The 16918-nt window shown below is 39.6% G+C and overlaps 1 protein-coding gene across 6 annotated transcripts in view; it reads right to left on the bottom strand.

Moving 5' to 3' along the window:
* CYRIB (CYFIP related Rac1 interactor B) overlaps positions 1 to 16918 on the bottom strand; it is a 97151-nt gene that overhangs the window by 43134 nt on the left and 37099 nt on the right. The gene's annotated exons all lie outside the window — the stretch shown is intronic.

Here is a 16918-nt window from a genome sequence, read left to right as displayed (position 1 = left end):
AAAACACCATTTCCTATGGCAATGCACCACTGAGATTCCATTGCAAGCAGTTGGAGGATTGCACTTGAGCATTTCAGCTCATTTAGAGCAGATTTATACAGCAAGCAGCCTATCTTTTTTAGTACAGTAACTGGATGATGAACTGCCCAGAACTGGTACCTTTCTCTTGTGGTGAAAGGTTCATATGTCTTTTCCCTTTGGGATTTTCTAGGCTGCTTCTCCTTCAAGGATTTCAGCTAATTTAAATACTTGAGTGCTGTCACTTAACCTGACTCCAGCAAAACCACTGCTACTCCTGCTTCAGGTGTTCCTGGTACAAGAATCCTTCTTTTTAGTATCTCACATCTCAAAGTTTCTTTAAAAGAGAGTGGTCTTCCCATTTTGTCCTCCAATTCTCTTTCTGCTTCTTAATTCAAAGTCAAGCATATTCTGTAACACGTCTGTTTTTAGCACAAACTTGGTTTAGAAATACAAAATCCCTGTCATGTCATTTCAAATCCAGCTGAAGAGGCATGAAATATTCAGCGCTAATTTGTATTTAATCATCTATCAAGCAGTTTCTCTTACATCAGGTAATCCTGATTAACGAGCATTTAACAAAAATATGTTGCTCTGCAGTTAAATTTCTAATCACAAATATCATAACATTACTGATTTGTCCCAGCTTGGGAAGGGTAGAGGGAAGAGCAAGAGTTATAAAATATCAAGGCTGGGGAATGATTTTAGTCACAGTGAAAACTATCATCAAAAGATGCCACCCATTGCCTCCTGCCCTCTCTTCAAAGGAAAAACCTGCAACCTGAAGACCACAGCTAGGAGAAAAGAAGGCAAAGACTCTGAGATACCATGCAAAATATAATGGCCAAATAAAACCAAGGGATTCTATTCACAGCTACATCAAAGCAAATAATTGCAACAGTGGAAAAGCAAAATCAAAAAAAGAATAACATTAACTAACAATAACTTTTGCCAATTTGTGTCAAGGCAGCACCTAAGATAAGCAACTGCCTGTCAAGTTAATGTGTTGGTGTTTTTTTTCTGCAAATGTTGTAAGAAGCACTATTTCTCTATTTCTCAGGAAATCTAAAAAGCACCCAAACCACAATCACTCCATTAATGCATAGGCTTTGTTTTAACAATTGTTCCACCACCCTATTCAGTCCCTTTCATTCAGGGACCTCTTGCCAGACAACTGTGTAGGTTAACAGTTACCTTATAAAGTGAATGGAAGCCATAAGCTCCTTTCATTCATGCTGCTTGGCAGGAGCTGAGCAGAGCAGTTCTATCACTGCCTACAGTCCATAACAGGATTGAAAGTCCTGCTGCCCGAGTGGCCATTTAAGAAATGCAACAAGTTTCTTCAATACACTCAATCAAAAACACTTCCTTCTACCCTGCTACACTGCAGTATGAAAACCTTCTTATTCAGTACCAAAAATGGATTATTTTTCAAGCATGATTGATCATTTCATTAAACAGAAAAACTGTTATATTTCCACCGTTCCACTGTCAGGACACATACAACAATCACATTGCCAAATCTGAATGGTCAAATCTCCTTGTAACTACTGAAATCACAAGCAGGATTTTGGTTCACTGAAAGGATTACCTAAGACCACTGGAGACCCTTCTGCCCTCTCCAGTCCTGCACTGCTCCCGCTCCTGGCTTCTCAGCATTAGCTGTGCTGCAGTTCCTCCTCCCTGACAACCCAGACTGGCTTCAGGTGAGAAAGGAAAGCAAGTGCCAGCAGTAATAGCTGCGGAGCAATTCTGGGTGGGAGAATTCCACCTGGCAGAACTGCCATATGTTACAGTGGATTGAAGAGATGATGGAAACATCCAGAAAAACAGCAGAAGCACATCTGCCAGCATGGGGCAAAGAATTAAGCCTGGTGTGACAGGTGGAACTGGAGAGGAAGGAGGCTGCTGCACAGGAGCACTGGGCAGCACTGCACACAGAATGGACAAAGGTGATCAAGTGGAACACAGGCAGAAAAAGCTGCAGAAAATGTGGCCTCTTTGGAAGATCTCTACAGCTTTCAAGGCAACAATTCCTTATATATGATCTAGATTAATCCAGTCCAGTTCATAAAACCTGTCAAGAGAGATCTTTTCTTTTTAAATAACAGATCCCCAAACTGTAACCTATGATATAAATAGCATAGCTGAGAAAAACCAAGTTAGCTGCCATCTTAGTTTAAACAAGATTTGTTCACAAACTAGTTTTCTTTACTTCAATAGACCTTTGTGGAGTAAGTTAACACTGTTTCTTTGACAGGCTAATGAGAATAGCAGGTGAACAACAAAAGAGTAGCCTCATTCCCAGGAGATATCCTTGCCTGCCCTCCACACACTGTGTTGGCATAGCTTTGTAGAATGATGAATTCAAAAGAAGGAAGCAGACAATAAACCTACTTGTTCCTTCTAAATTAGGGAGACTTCACCTCTTGATGTAAGCCACCATCCCTTACTTCATTAGTTTTGTCACTTAAGGGGAAGGTGGAATTAGTACAGCACCTGATTAAATCTTGTTCTCCATACAAAATTCATGCTCAAGAAAACCATTAGCCATGAAGATGCAAAAAGCCTTCTGTGAATTGCACGGCTTTTGCTTTTCCCTGGCATACATGTTTCAACAGGCAGAGGCACAGGCAGTGCTTCTCAAGCCTCCAAGTTTCACACTTAGCTACAAGGAAGAAAACTTCTGAGAAATTTATTAATGGCTACGTCCTCAGGAGCAAAGGGTAAAGCCACTAACACAGGGCTTAGTCGGTTTTACTGAGGGATTCAGGGTACTCCATTCAAGATGGTTTGCTGAAATACTGAGGCAAATCAGGCAGTTATTGTCAGATACAGCAGTGTCTACGTAGGGCTTCAAGTTAAATTTTGCAATCTTTGCCACCACTAAAGCAAGACTGACAGTGACACAGGTAAGGCCCATGTCAGAGCTGGCTACATGTCTTCACAAGCAGGTAACAGGAATGACTCAGGGCTGAGATGCAGACAGATGTGAAGGTCAGTTTGTCCTTAAAGTCTGCCTAAACCCTCAACTGCTGACCCAAGAGGCCACCTTCCAGCTCTCTGCCTTGCTCCAGTCAGACAATTGCATCCCAGGGACGCTACTGAAGTGACCATCTGGGGTGGCCTGAGATGTCATTTCATTTCCTCTTTATTTGATAACCTACACAGCATCTTCAAAAGCCCAGACAAATGCAGATTTCACAACTTAACATGCAGGCTATTTCAACTCAAAAGCTTTGTCTGAATTCCATTTAGGAGTAACTCCACCTAGTCTGCATACCTAACACTGTTGTATAGATATGAACCACATTTAAAATTACATTATACACATCATCTTTGCCTGTGCTTGATTTTGCATAGTCCAAAACATAGAAAGCACAGGAGAGAGACAGTAGCTTGGATTTAAGGTGATGTATTCTCCCTAACACAGATCACAACAGAGTGTTAGACACAACAGCCCATCATAAGACCTATCTGAAATGCAGGGTATACGAAATGAGCTGAAGGAAAAATAAGCCATAAAGATCCATAAAGATAACTAAGTGTCAGAAGGCTTATGGTAGCTTACAAACAATTCTGGTGTCAGACATAAGACAGCACACACTGAGCAGTCAAAATAACCCCTGCAGACCTTCTGGCAGGCTACTCCTCAGAGTAATTAGCTATGCAAAAAAGAGCAGAAAGCAACAAAACCAGTGTCCTACAAAAGCAGAAAAACATACAAATACTAGAATTCACTAATAGGCTCAAGAAAGAAAACTCGACAATTTTATATCACACTAAAAGGATAGAGACTACTTTTTCCCCTTATGAACATATTTTGCCAAAACTTTAATTTTCAGTTCGAAGAAGAAATTCTCCTGTGATTTCAGGAATTGGTAATCAGAGAAATATTCAAAAATCCCCAGTTATTTGCTTCTGCACAGCTGAGAAGGTAAAGTTGTCATTCCTTTATTTCCAGGACAGAAATGAAACCAAGTGTTTAAGATCAAATAATTACACTAAAACTCAGTAATTTGAGCTTCATGCTCAAACAATATCTTGCAGTTAATAACATTGATACTAGGACACATTCCAAGGCTAAAATCATTTGCCTCCAAAAGACTGCAGCTCTGCTTCCATGTAACACCAGAGCACTCTAGTGACACCCTGATCATTTTCAACACCAAAGTATTTATTTTTTCTTATTCATCAGAACAGCATGAGTTACAGGACTAGCATATTAGTCCTTACAGGTTTGAGCTGCAAAAACACTAAATATGGTTAAAAATGTACCTCTAGTATTTATTCATGTACTAGAAGCTGATTTTGTGAGTAAATTAGGATCATCCAGTTAGCTAAGAGTTGCAAAGACAGAGACGGAAGACACACATAACCTTCCCTTGTCCCACGGCAAACATTTGGCAGAGGTTTAAAGTGTTATCAGCCCAACACAATGTATTCTCTGAAGTGTAATTTACCAAACAGAACACTGACCAGATTTTCCTCAGATAATTACTCCAAAGTCATAGAAAGGATTTCCAATTGTGAACACTTTCTCCTGTCAGTGCCATACTGCAGCTTTCTAACACTGGACTTGGTATTTCAAGCTCAGTACTGTGCAACAGTCTAGCAACTTGCCTTAAAAATACAGGTTTTCAAAATAATGTATTACAAAAGGACTGAACTTTAGTAGATGACTATCCTTATCACTTTTTTCTTTTATTATTAATTAATTACTATTGAAAATAGTATATGCTCCAATTCCAGTAGACTTTGCTCACACTACAGAAGTTCTGACTCCCACCAGACCATTTCTGACCTTCAAGCCCTAATTCACCCAGCTTCTTGGAGCTCAGGAACCTATATCTGCATTTACTACAAATGCACCAATAAGAAGAAAGTAGCTTTCGTATAAAAAAAAACAACTAAACTGAAACTGCTAAATACTTATTCCATTTAGCCATACAATAATAAGAGCATATCCCTCTGTTCCAAGGACAAATGTGGAAGCAGTAAATATGCCTGTCAGTCACTTGAATACTCTTATATTAGATAGGCTTAAAGTTTAACTGTGAGCAGAGAAGAATATATTTGATGCCAGACTTGAAACAACACAAATATTTTCTCTAGTTCCCTTTTAAAACAGAACTACTCTTCTGAGAATGACTCAAGTCTTTAGAGTGACTCAGCTCAGAGATGAAGAGGCAGGACACAGATGACATGTTCTCCAGATTACTTATGGAGCGGGTTTCCATAGCAGGGTGAAAAGGGCACATATTTACACACAGACTGAGACAGGACTAATCTTTTCCTATTTCTAAGGAGAGGATGCTCTTGATAAATACAAGTAGGACAACAATTAAGTTCAGATCATGTAACTTATAGAAACTTGGTCAGAAGTGCAGAGTCCTTGCAGAAAGTCTGATAATTCTTATAATTAATGTCAAATAGGCACAAAGCACAACCTGGAATATTTCTTCACTCTCAAGTACAGATGCCACAAATTGTTTGACCTCAGATCTCAGTTAGTGTATGTCTTCTCCTTGGATACACAACACCTAACCAAGGCACTGAATTACATTATAGAAACCAGGAATTAAAACATGGACTGACTGTCGGATCAGTCCTGTTTCTTCTGCTATCTACACAGCCACAATAAAAGAAAATAAAATAAAGATACTCATGTGACCAGAACCAGTGGACCAGTTCTGCTTTATAAGAGTTTTAACTGTTAAAAGTTTTGAGCAAGCTACACAAACTCTTCAATAAGTTAAGGTTTCTAATTATAGGATAGAAGTTGCATATCCTAACTGCAAGATCAGTTTAAGATCTCCCTTGGATAGAGATCTGTCCTAAGCAAAGACTAAACACAAAAGACTTTCCCACTCTATAAAAATTCCTTCTCACCAGGCTCTGTTGTGCTTAGTCTTACCTGGATACACACCTGAAACCCCTACGCATACCAGGTCCCACCTTCAATGTCCTACATATTTTTACTTACACAGTGTCCCAGCTTCAGCTGGGAGGGAGGCACAAGCCTGGCTCTCAGGTAGACAACCAATTCAATACTCCTTAAACAGAAGGTAGTCAGGTGTCCCTTATACTACCCATCATTATGCCAACAAGTCGGTAATTTAAAAATTCTGAAGGGGGAAGACAGCCTAGGGAAGATGCTATGAAGCCCTTGCTCTGGGTAATTGGTCAATATATCTTTTTTTCCCCCCCATTTTCTCATCAGCTGGATTTAGACAAGCTTGTTATCTAGTCCACAGAGAGGCAGGCATTAGTTCCAGCTCTTAGTGATGTTTACAGAAGCTAACTTTATCTGATGAGTAAATAGTTTAAGCTCTTAGCTTAAGCAGTCTGAATGATCTTTTTAGGATCCAATGTTTGTTAAAAAAAAAAAAAAACAAAACCAAAAAAACTGCAAAGCTTGTGTTTGAGACCTTGAGTAGAAAGTCTCACCCTCAGAAGGTTGTCAGCCGACTCAGCTTTTACATCCGCTTCTCACTACCAAGACATTAAAGGCAATTGGACTCCTATTTCTTCACAGGAAATCTGATGAATTTTCAAGCCATTCTTACACTCCCACATCCTCTCATTTAAGTCTGTACTGAGAGAGCATAAGATCTTTGTTCAAAGGGTACTTGTAGATGTCATCATCTCCAGAGGCATTTTTCCTACATTTAATGTGCAAGTTACAACCTCAGTCAAAACAGGAGCACAACAATTTTTCTATATAACACTGTATTTGGAGTAACAAAGGAAGCATTTAAGAACAAGTCTTACATTTTTCTGCTTCAGCAAAATAACAAACTCCGATGTTCAAATATTCACACATATGTTCTAGAGATTGCAGCAAGGCAGTTAGTTCATACTTTTGAAATTAAACTTTACGGCGGAACAGAAGTCAAATAAAACAACAAAGTTTTTATTTAGACGTGTCACATTACAAAGCTTTTTTGCTATTCTAAGGCAAGATAGACTTACTTAAGAATAACAGATTCTGAAGAACCACTTTCCATGTGTGTGTGCACAAAGGCAGCACATGGAGTTGCAGAAACTGCCTCAAATAGGGGGTTTCCATGAAGAAATACAGCCACAAAACTCAACTTAAATACATACATGAAGAAAAGGAACTGTATTAAAATTCCACCAAAGTTCCACCAAAATTGTGGAATCATTGCCAGCATAATTCTGGTAGACAAAGTTGCTGTATTTAAGTAAAACCCCAATAACAGACATGCATAGGTAGCAGCTTCCCTTCATCCAATTACCACTAATTTCAGGCAGATGCCAGCACATTCAGCAGGAGTATCATCAGCACAAGCACTTCAAGCATCCTGAAAAAAGTCCTAGGACCACCAACTTTGAGACTGTCATTGAAAACCAAGGATAAATTGTACTACTATGTGCAAACAGACTTGAAATTAAGGTGCTTGGCTTCTGCAGTCTTCACATTTAGATCAGACCGCACCATGTGATGAGAGAGTTGCTCTACAGGCAGAGCGTGCTTTAGGCTGCTCCTCCATGAGAAACCCATGGGGCCCTTTACCACACCGTGCAAGCAGAGCATGGGCAGTGCCACATACGAGGTTAATGTTCAAACAAATGAAAGGCAGAGGCTCCTGAGCTCCTCACAAATACAGTAACCAGAGAAGTGTGACAGGAACTGTGTAACAGAAGCCCAGCAGCAAGCTCCAGCTTGGTGAGAGGTATGAACAGAAGCGCAGGCACGCGCACCATCGACACGGAACTTCTAGCAAGGGGCTGAGTCCATCTCGTGGTGCTCATACGGTACTCATCTGTTCAAGGACTATGATTCAGTGCCTACAGGGTGCGTTGGATTCAGTACAGATGCACAGATTAATTGCACACCATATATGTGTCTGGCTGCTGACAGAAGAAGGCTACACACACATACACAGCTAGGAGCACTCAGAAAAGTTAAATCATCTGCTCTAACAGGGCTGACTGAGCCTTGTTGGCCCTGCCCAGTGCAACTACAGAAAGCTTCCATATTTCTCTCTAAATAAGTCTCAGAGTAAGTAAAGTTAACTTTCACAATGTTTAGTTTGAGGGTCATCATGCCCAGCATGGGCTAAAACAAACATTACCTACTATGGAATTATTTGTGTTGCCATTCATGAACTTACACAATTTATCAGGGACATCTCATGTGGCAAAGACGCTGCCAAAGAACTGGATGATTTATGGGTGTTCTTATAGCAGAAATCTCCTATAGCAGGAACTTTCCAACAACAGACATTTTCCAGCAATCTCTGAATACTGGAATGTGACAAAGACAAGACAGAGAAAGTAAGAAGACTTACATAACTATAAATCTTGTTAATAAAGATATGCTTGTCACTGTGGCTGAACTAGGAAATTTCTTTTGCCTAATGGTATTGTCATAGGCATCACAGAAAGCTCACTAACAAAAGGAGGGCTGACTTCACAAAGAGCAGTGCAAAACCCCTTCGGCTGATGAAGAGGCTTCCAGTAGCTTTTTTGTCTCTCAGTAAAAATTAATCTAATTAATTAATTCAAAGACTTAGTGACAAGACAAATATTAACTTATTCATTGTATTATCACTCAAATCTAGAAATGGATGTTGGTCTTCTGGGTCTCCTTCTCAGTTCTGTGCAAATTGTTATTTTCCTAAAAATACAAGTATCAGCAAAAATAGTATTAAAAAGAAAGTCACCAACAGTGACCAAAATCTTCCAGATCTAGAATTATGAAAATGTTTCACTTGGATGTACTTTCAGTTAATATATCACTGCAGAGAAACTAAAGGAGTGCCATATTCTATCACTAACCTTGCTCCCACCTTATAAACATGTTTTATTAGGAGTCATTCAACTACAGAAACTCAGTCCAGTGCTGCAGAAACTAGAGAAATATGTATTTGATCCCTGTTTTTACTACAACTTCCTATTTGCTTCCAGGTAATTAACACTGCCATACCTCAGTTCCTTATCTTATCTTTCTTCATGATGAGGCCAAACATTCAACACTAAGGAGAGAAGGACTTTAGCCAGGTGTGTTGTCTTTGAATTCTGCTACAGCAAGAGCTGCTAGGGGTAGCAATGAATAAAAGCACAGAAGAGCTGTTTAGTGACTCTCCAGGCAGTCAGGGAGGATACTCTCCATGCAGAATACCTCCAAAATCTCTGCACTACATCACATTACAGACAGAAGTTGATGAAGCAGTACAGACTCCAAAAATCAGATACTGCATTCCTGTCCAGCAAAGATATTCATGTTAAACTCTCATCCATCAGCCTGAAAAAATAATGGAAGTTACTGTTCTGCTGCTGAAAACTTGAGCTTCTTAAGCCTTTAAGTTAAGGCCCTACAGACAGTAAGAAGTTAACTAATCATTTGAGACAGTCCAATCTAATCCTAGACATAAACAGTAACTTCACTTCAACATGCATGTTTATATTTAAAAAAAAAAAGCTTAAGACTATTTTGAATTATGAAATCATTCAAGTGTTCCAAACTGCTGATCAAATTATCCTTTCATAAAGGTAACAAATAAAAATAATTAAAAAAAAAAAAAAAGAAAAAAAGAAAAAAAAGAAAATATGCGCATGTCAAACAATGGGCTTCAGGGAAAAAAATTAAGTTTCATCCAAATCAACCAACTTAAACACTGCCTACTGCTGGATTATCTGAGAACAATGTCATAAGATATCCTGTAGTTAGAACACACTTCTTAAACAACACTGAAACTACACTGGGACAATTTTCTAAGATGAAAAATGAGTGTAATGTACAATTTGCATTTTTGTAGGTGCATTTAAGTCAAATTTCTAGAAAAAGCTGCTCCCATGAAAGAAGCCTTTGAGCAAAAGAAATTTGTGCTCAGACCATTAACAGGATCCACAAATTCTATCCTCTCTCATACAGGAGTCTGTAACAAGTCTACAGAACTACTGAAGAATAAACCACACCTGGAAAAGTATAACCAGCTTTTTGTTTTGCTGGTCACCCAGACTATCATCCGTGATCATGAACACCACGCTTATGACACAACAGGGAAGTCATCAAACATTTAATGAGACCATGAAAAACGTTCTCAAGAACCAGGCAAAGAAAAAAGGATAGTTCAGAAAGGTGGCATCTCCAACTCCAGTTCCGTGTCACCTTCCTAACAGATAGCAGAGGGCATGAGCAGCCCCGCGTCCTCTGCCTACTTTGAAACTAGCAAATACTACGTATCACAAAAGGAGATACAAAACCTGTAACTTCAGGCACACAGACCTTGCCCTAAAAGGTATTACATCCTGTTAACACCTGAACACAACAGTAACAAGAATTAATTCACTGAGAAACCCCTTATTTGAGGCAGTTTCTGGAGCCCCACATGCTGTCTTTGTGCACACACACGGCACCACAAGAGCAACACATGGTAGGAAATAAAGCTCTGAGGAAATAATTCTTCCTTACCTTAAACTCTTGTACACACTACCAAAGTTTTGATTATCGTAAGGAATTATCAAACATTATTTTACAGACTTTTAGTTTCTTCCACTGAGTACTCTGTCTGGAATGGGAAAGAGCTGCTTCAGCACTCACTTATGTCAAGGATCACTGCTCCAAAAAGGTACATTGGGGTAGTGCCAAGCCACCGAAGCAGATTTATTTCAGAAAACATAGCTATAACTTTTCTACTAGACAATAAAAGCTACTATTTAAAGGCAGTGATTCTCAACTTCCTTCCAACTGCAGCTCTTCCTACTTTTTGTCATAGTAAGCCCTAACTTTGCCAGCCCAAAGGCAGAACGCTTACTTTACTTCCTCTGAGACATGTGACTGCAAGAGCAGGGAAATGGCAAACACAACCATTCCCCAGTAAACAAACTCAAGTAGAATTAAGTCACACACAGAGTGACATGGAAGTTCAAAAGATACACAAGGTGAAAAGAAGTGTACTTAGTACCAGATAGGGGCAAAAAAAGGGTGGGGGAAAGGGACAGAAAAAGATGCACAGACAGAAACCAGACCACATATGGCTATACCTGATCCATCCTACTCTTCAGAATGCTGCTGTTGATGGGAAGCTTTTCACTATAGTCACTGCACTCTGGGCTCCCACAAAGCTGCTGTCTTGCACCCATAAAAGAAGGAAAGCTCTAGAATTTCTGGTTCAAATTGAATTAATATTTCATACCATCAATTTTATGACTATCAAAGTTACATTGCAAATCCTAGTAAGTAAATAAAACAGGATATACATTTCACATCTTACAGTACCCAAGATATTTACAGTGGGGAAAAAAGTGAGGCAAAGAACCCTTAACAGCATGCTCTCTTTACATAAAAACTGCTCTAAATTACACTCAGCCACATCAGCACCCTTCGTAAGTTAACACACAGAAACATGCTCTACAGAGAGCAACGTAACAGCTTAGTGCTTTAACCTGAATCTATTTCTACCTTTCATCAGAAATCAGAGCTCCTCAAAAGCTTTCTTAACTATGGAATCTTTTGAAAGCTTGAGTATTAACAATGTTTTAATACTTCCTGTTATCCGTGTGACTGTTCATGACTTTGAATCTGCCATCAAGCTGCATACTCCCTCACCCTGCTTCTCTGGTGTGCAAGCACTGTTATCAGGCATATTCAAATCAGTAAAGCACTCCAGTGTTGCAACACAGTTTAAAGTCAACACCATAAACACCATTCCCAACATGCAAATTCATAGCTTTCAGCCTTCTCCTTAGTCTACTGAAGAATAAAAAACTTACTTTTGGCCTGTTTACTCTTTAAAAATGGCTAGCTGGATATTTTTATAGAAAATGAGCACTTCTGAAATGACTGACCTTTCAGACTTCCAAAAATGCTAACCAAGACTACTTTTCCCTATTTATAGAATTGATACTCAGAGGCTAAAATAGACACTATTCTAAGTCAGAGAAACCAAAACCTGTCCACGTACATATTTTTTCCCCCATTTATGAAGGCAAAGAGCAAGCAACTCCAGATCCATAGCTTAGTTAAGAAAGACAAAAAAATGTCCTACAACTATTTGAGAAGAAACCAAGCCAAGCAGTACAAGGCTGGGAGAAATCTCCGTATATGGAAGCAAGTCCCAGGGCAAATTATTCAAATATGAATAAACTTTGCACTTACCTGAGGGGAAAATGAAGAAGTATCTGCATCTACCAGTCCTGTTCTTAAAAATCTCTTAACTAAGAACTACTCCAAACATTAATTTTTACAGCTGTACTGTATCACAGTTAAGAGCAGGCAGGCTTTCAGCCTACCACTGTTACTTGACTAAAAGGGGAGGTTAAGCAAGTCCCAGTATCTGTTCAGTCAGTCTAGATTAATGTACTTCTACTTTTAAAGATTCTTTAATTTACACTGTCTCTAGATAGCTATAATTACGAAGAAATGCAGAAGAGTATTCTTAATTGGCAAAGAAGTCTTGGCAGTTTGTTCTTTTCCATGGCAGAAAAGAGATAAAAATCAAGGAATGCCATTCCTGGATGCTTTCAGTGAGGAGATAGCATACAAACCGTGAAGGCAATTTTGTGGTACATATATAAATAGGCAAAGAAAAAGGGTGAATTCAATACCTCCTTGTAGGTGGAGGGAGTCTCCCATTATACTCTAAAGTACATACAAAACTACTATTAAACCGGCACAACTGTACAGAATTCAAAGGCAGCCATCAGGGCAATCAATCTCATGTTACTCCTGAATCCCTCTGACAGTGAAGATTACTTGTGACAAAGATCACAAGAATAAATTTATCTCCAAACTTTTATTTCAAGCATTTCCCTTCACAGCTTTGATGGGAGGATATCCTATAATAGATACCTGCAAGACAGTAAGTAGCTCCTAATTTAAAGATCTGTTCTATCATCAGACCTGAAAATGCCCATTTCTCCTCCCCACAAAAATAAGTTTAACTGTCTTGAATTATCAGCTTTTTCTTTCCTTGAAAAACATCTAAAAGCAGGAAGGATGCTGGTATTTCCTAGGACAGTTAGACACATAAACGATTCAGGTCCCCACAAGTAACTTGTCAATGACAACCATTTATTGAAATTGGATTAGTAAGAATTATTGCCACTTCTTTACAAGCCTGATGTCATCAGAGGAAAAGCCTTGAGATAGAATTTTTGGGACTTGGAACCACTGAAACTGAACATAATGAACTATAAAGTCTGAACAGAAGTACTACAAATTCCTTTAAGCTTAGAAGGAGCTACTAGACAGAGGCAGTAGTAGGAGGCAATATTAACCACTTTATCACCAGCCTTCATTATCTCCCAGAGGAGACGGGAAGATGTCTATCTTTTATTGTTGTACAGCACAGAAAGGTTAGCTCTGAGAGAGCAGGAAATTAAAAAAAAATAATAAATAAATAGAAATCAGGAGGGGGGAAGGCTGTCATGCCAGGAACAAAGTTAAAGCCTGTAAATGATGTAACTGATTCCAAGAAAGCAGCTGTAGTTATGGGTTATGTAGCAGCCTGTCTTTTCACCAAAGTCAAAATTTCATCAATGCCTGTGTTACAACAGAGCACTTCTGTCTGTCAAGCACTTGCAGGATTTAATATCTGGATACACTTAGACCTTTGCACCATCTAACCATTAAAAACAATCTCCACTTTATTTTTTACAGATTAGAGTTAAAACTGCAACTTTCATCCACCACCTTTAATTCCAAAGGCATTGCCATTAACACCAACGTTTCAGCCTAACTCCAGTCCCAAGCACACACAGCCCTTGACACAAAAAGCATGACAGTCAACATGTTACATCCTCAAACAGATACATCCAACAGTTACATCCTCAAACAGATTTCAGTTTTACTTTTCATGCTTATTCAACACAATTCTTCCCAACACCTATGACTAAATCAAGGTTTCTTTCCCATTGACTTTACTCTTTGAAGACAGCAACACTACAGAGATTGTCAAGCACTCAGAAGTACCCCAGAAAACTCAGCTCTGCCACCATGAACACTTACATAGTGAAACTATCTTATCTCCTGAGTTTATACACCAGAGATCTATTAACAGTTGAGTTTTACTTTGGTTTCTCTTTTCTTTTTTCTAACCTTCCACCCTATCTTTCATACAGCTTAGACATTCTACTTAATGTCACTTTAAGATGTATCTTGGGAAGAAACATACAGTCCATTCTCATGAGATAGTTTTATATGTAGATGTCTAAAGTCAGGTCTAACCAAGAGGATCTTAATGAATACTGAGATAAAAGGAAGAAAAAAGTATCTTTTCCTTGTACAACACAGATAACAGCAAAAAGAACTTGCTGGTGTGTATAATTTTTTTTTTCATTTCCCCAGACATCTTTACAGGACTGTGCCAGTTACTTTAACAGTAGCCAGTAAAAAGGGCTGTTGTGCAGTTGGGACAGCCATCATTTCCTGCTCATCTTTACACACGCACAAAAAGCTGTTACTCAGCAATCAAAATTCTTGTAAGTTGAAAAGAAGTCACAAATACTGCCAAATTACTGTTTCAGTTACATGCACAATTTATATCAGTTTTATACTAAGATACAGTTTAGAGTTTGTGTTTCTTTGTGAATATGACACAACTACAAAGACTGTGATTCCCAATTTTACTTAAACAGAACAGTCTGTCAGTACTATCTGGGAAACCAGTACTTAACTCAAATTTACTTTGAGGCAACAGGTTAATAAATCAAGGTCTTAAATAATGGCTACAGTGCAGAGCCATGTCACATTTGGAACAGATTTCTGAAAAGATCAGAAGTACAGCATTGGTTTAAAAGAAATCTGATCCTGGAAGGATGTCCTGCTTAACTTCTTGGTAGGACTTATGTTTAACATGAAATACAAATCAATAAAATCTTGGATCTTTAGGATATTCCGTAACTGCCAGCATTACATTTGCCTACAGTTTTCCAAGCTACTTTCCCTGGCAGCACAGAAAATATATAAAGCATAATGAGTACAAGTTAAACTCTAGCTTTCCTTGACAACATGTTATTGACTGCCTCTGATGGACTTTGTATTAGGCCACACCGTTCATCATTTTTAGCTGGAAAAAAGTTAATTTCAATTCTCCTGGCTGAGAAGATTCAACTATGTGTTTATGCAACTGCTGCTTCTTTCCTAACAGTAAAGGAGGGCAAAACCTACACAACAGATCAAAACATTCACAAGTCCAAAAACTAACTTGATTTGTTTATCTGATTCTGAACCACTCAACAGAACAAGATGGAAACAAGTAACTCAGACCATGAATGCATAATGCAAAGTCAACATCACCAGATCAGAGAAACATCTCAAAACAGATTTTCCCAATGCATCACTTCCTGCCAAGAAGCAGAGAATCAGAATGGTTTGGGTTAGAACAGACTTTTAAAGGTCATCTAGTCCAATACCCTGCCAGATGGTGGCAGGGACGTCTTCAACCCAATCAGCTTGCTCAGACCTGGCCCTGAATGGTACCAGGGATGGGGCATTTACCACCTCCCTGGGCAACCTGTGCTAGTGTTTCATTATTCTCATTGCAAAACATTTGTTCCTTGGTCTAAATCTGGCTCTTTTAATTTAAAACCATTGCCTCTTGCGCTAGTGCAACAGGTCCATATTGAAAGGCCCCATCTGTCTTACAAGTTGTCTTTGGGTACTGGAAGGTGGTCAAAGGTCTACCCCAGGACCTTCTCTTCTCTGGGCTGAATGATCCCAGCTCTTTCCACCTGCCTTTAATGAAAAAAGTGCTTCATCCCTCTGATTGTTTTCATGGGACTCTTCTGGACTCACTCCAACAAGTCCATGTCTTTGCTGTGCTGAGAACTCCTGAGCTGGACACAGTATTCTACCACATGAGGTCTCATGAGAGCAGAATAGAGGTGCAGAAGCACCTCCCTTGATCTGCTGGCCCTGCTGTTGGGGATGCAGCCCAGGACACATTTGCTCTGGGATGCAGGCACACACTGATGGCTCGTGTCAAGCTCCTCATCCACCAACATGCCCAAGTCTTTCTCCTCAGGGCTGCTCTGAACCCTTCCATCCCCCAACCTTGCATTGCAACATGGGCTTGCCTGGAGCCAGGTTTCTCACCTTGTGCCTGTCATTGTTGAACCTCATGCTGCTCTGGGCAGCAACATAGACACTGTGCTGCCCTCCACATCAAAGCTACAGGGAACCCAGCAGGAGACCTCTCACTGCCCAATGAGATGTACTGGACTGCTTCTTGGTCAGCCAGGATGGTCCAAGAAATGTCCCCATGGGACTGGCACAGGCAGAGGCATCTCCCTCTACAGCACTGGCTTGCTGTCACTGCCCAGAGCTGCTCACTGCTGACTTCAGCATCCCTGACACCTCCCACATTGACCTGAGTCTCAAGCAATTCAAAACCATGAGGACAGGACCCCAGGAGATGTGATGGGATGCAGACAGCCTTGTCACTGACCCAGCCTGGCAGGCTGGAGAAGTAGGGGGGAAAGCATAAAACACCTTTCCAAAATCACACAGGAAGCACAAGGCTCCCTCAGTCAGCACTAGGGTGGGGGAATGAAACCCATAGCAGCAATAAGGTGGAGCTTGGGGGGCTGGGGGTGGATAGGAAGATGTGGTGTAGTGGGAAGTTGTTTGTGTTATATTATTTCAGTTCTTGCTGCACCTTTACCTTCATTATTTCATACAGCATGCTGAACTATACATAAGCTATTAATGTCAGAAAAAAAGGAGAGCCAACAAAATAGCTACGAAAAGTTAATTTGCACAATATTTTAAATACAAACAGGAATCACTATAACTAAAACCCCTGAACTACATCTGCTAGAAAAATCCCACTTTCACACAGCAATATCCATCAAGTTCCGTTTCGTGCAGATCAGTATCAACAACTGAGTTTTTATAGCATTCTCACAATATAAAGAAAACAGTGCT

The sequence above is a fragment of the Pseudopodoces humilis genome, chromosome 1 (assembly GCF_049639895.1).
Source record: "Pseudopodoces humilis isolate 2021_Gansu_Grassland_sample_001 chromosome 1, ASM4963989v1, whole genome shotgun sequence".
Classification (NCBI taxonomy): Eukaryota; Metazoa; Chordata; class Aves; order Passeriformes; family Paridae; genus Pseudopodoces; species Pseudopodoces humilis.
The sequence above is the reverse complement of the archived record's forward strand: the minus strand, read 5'-3'. Positions and strand labels throughout refer to the sequence as shown.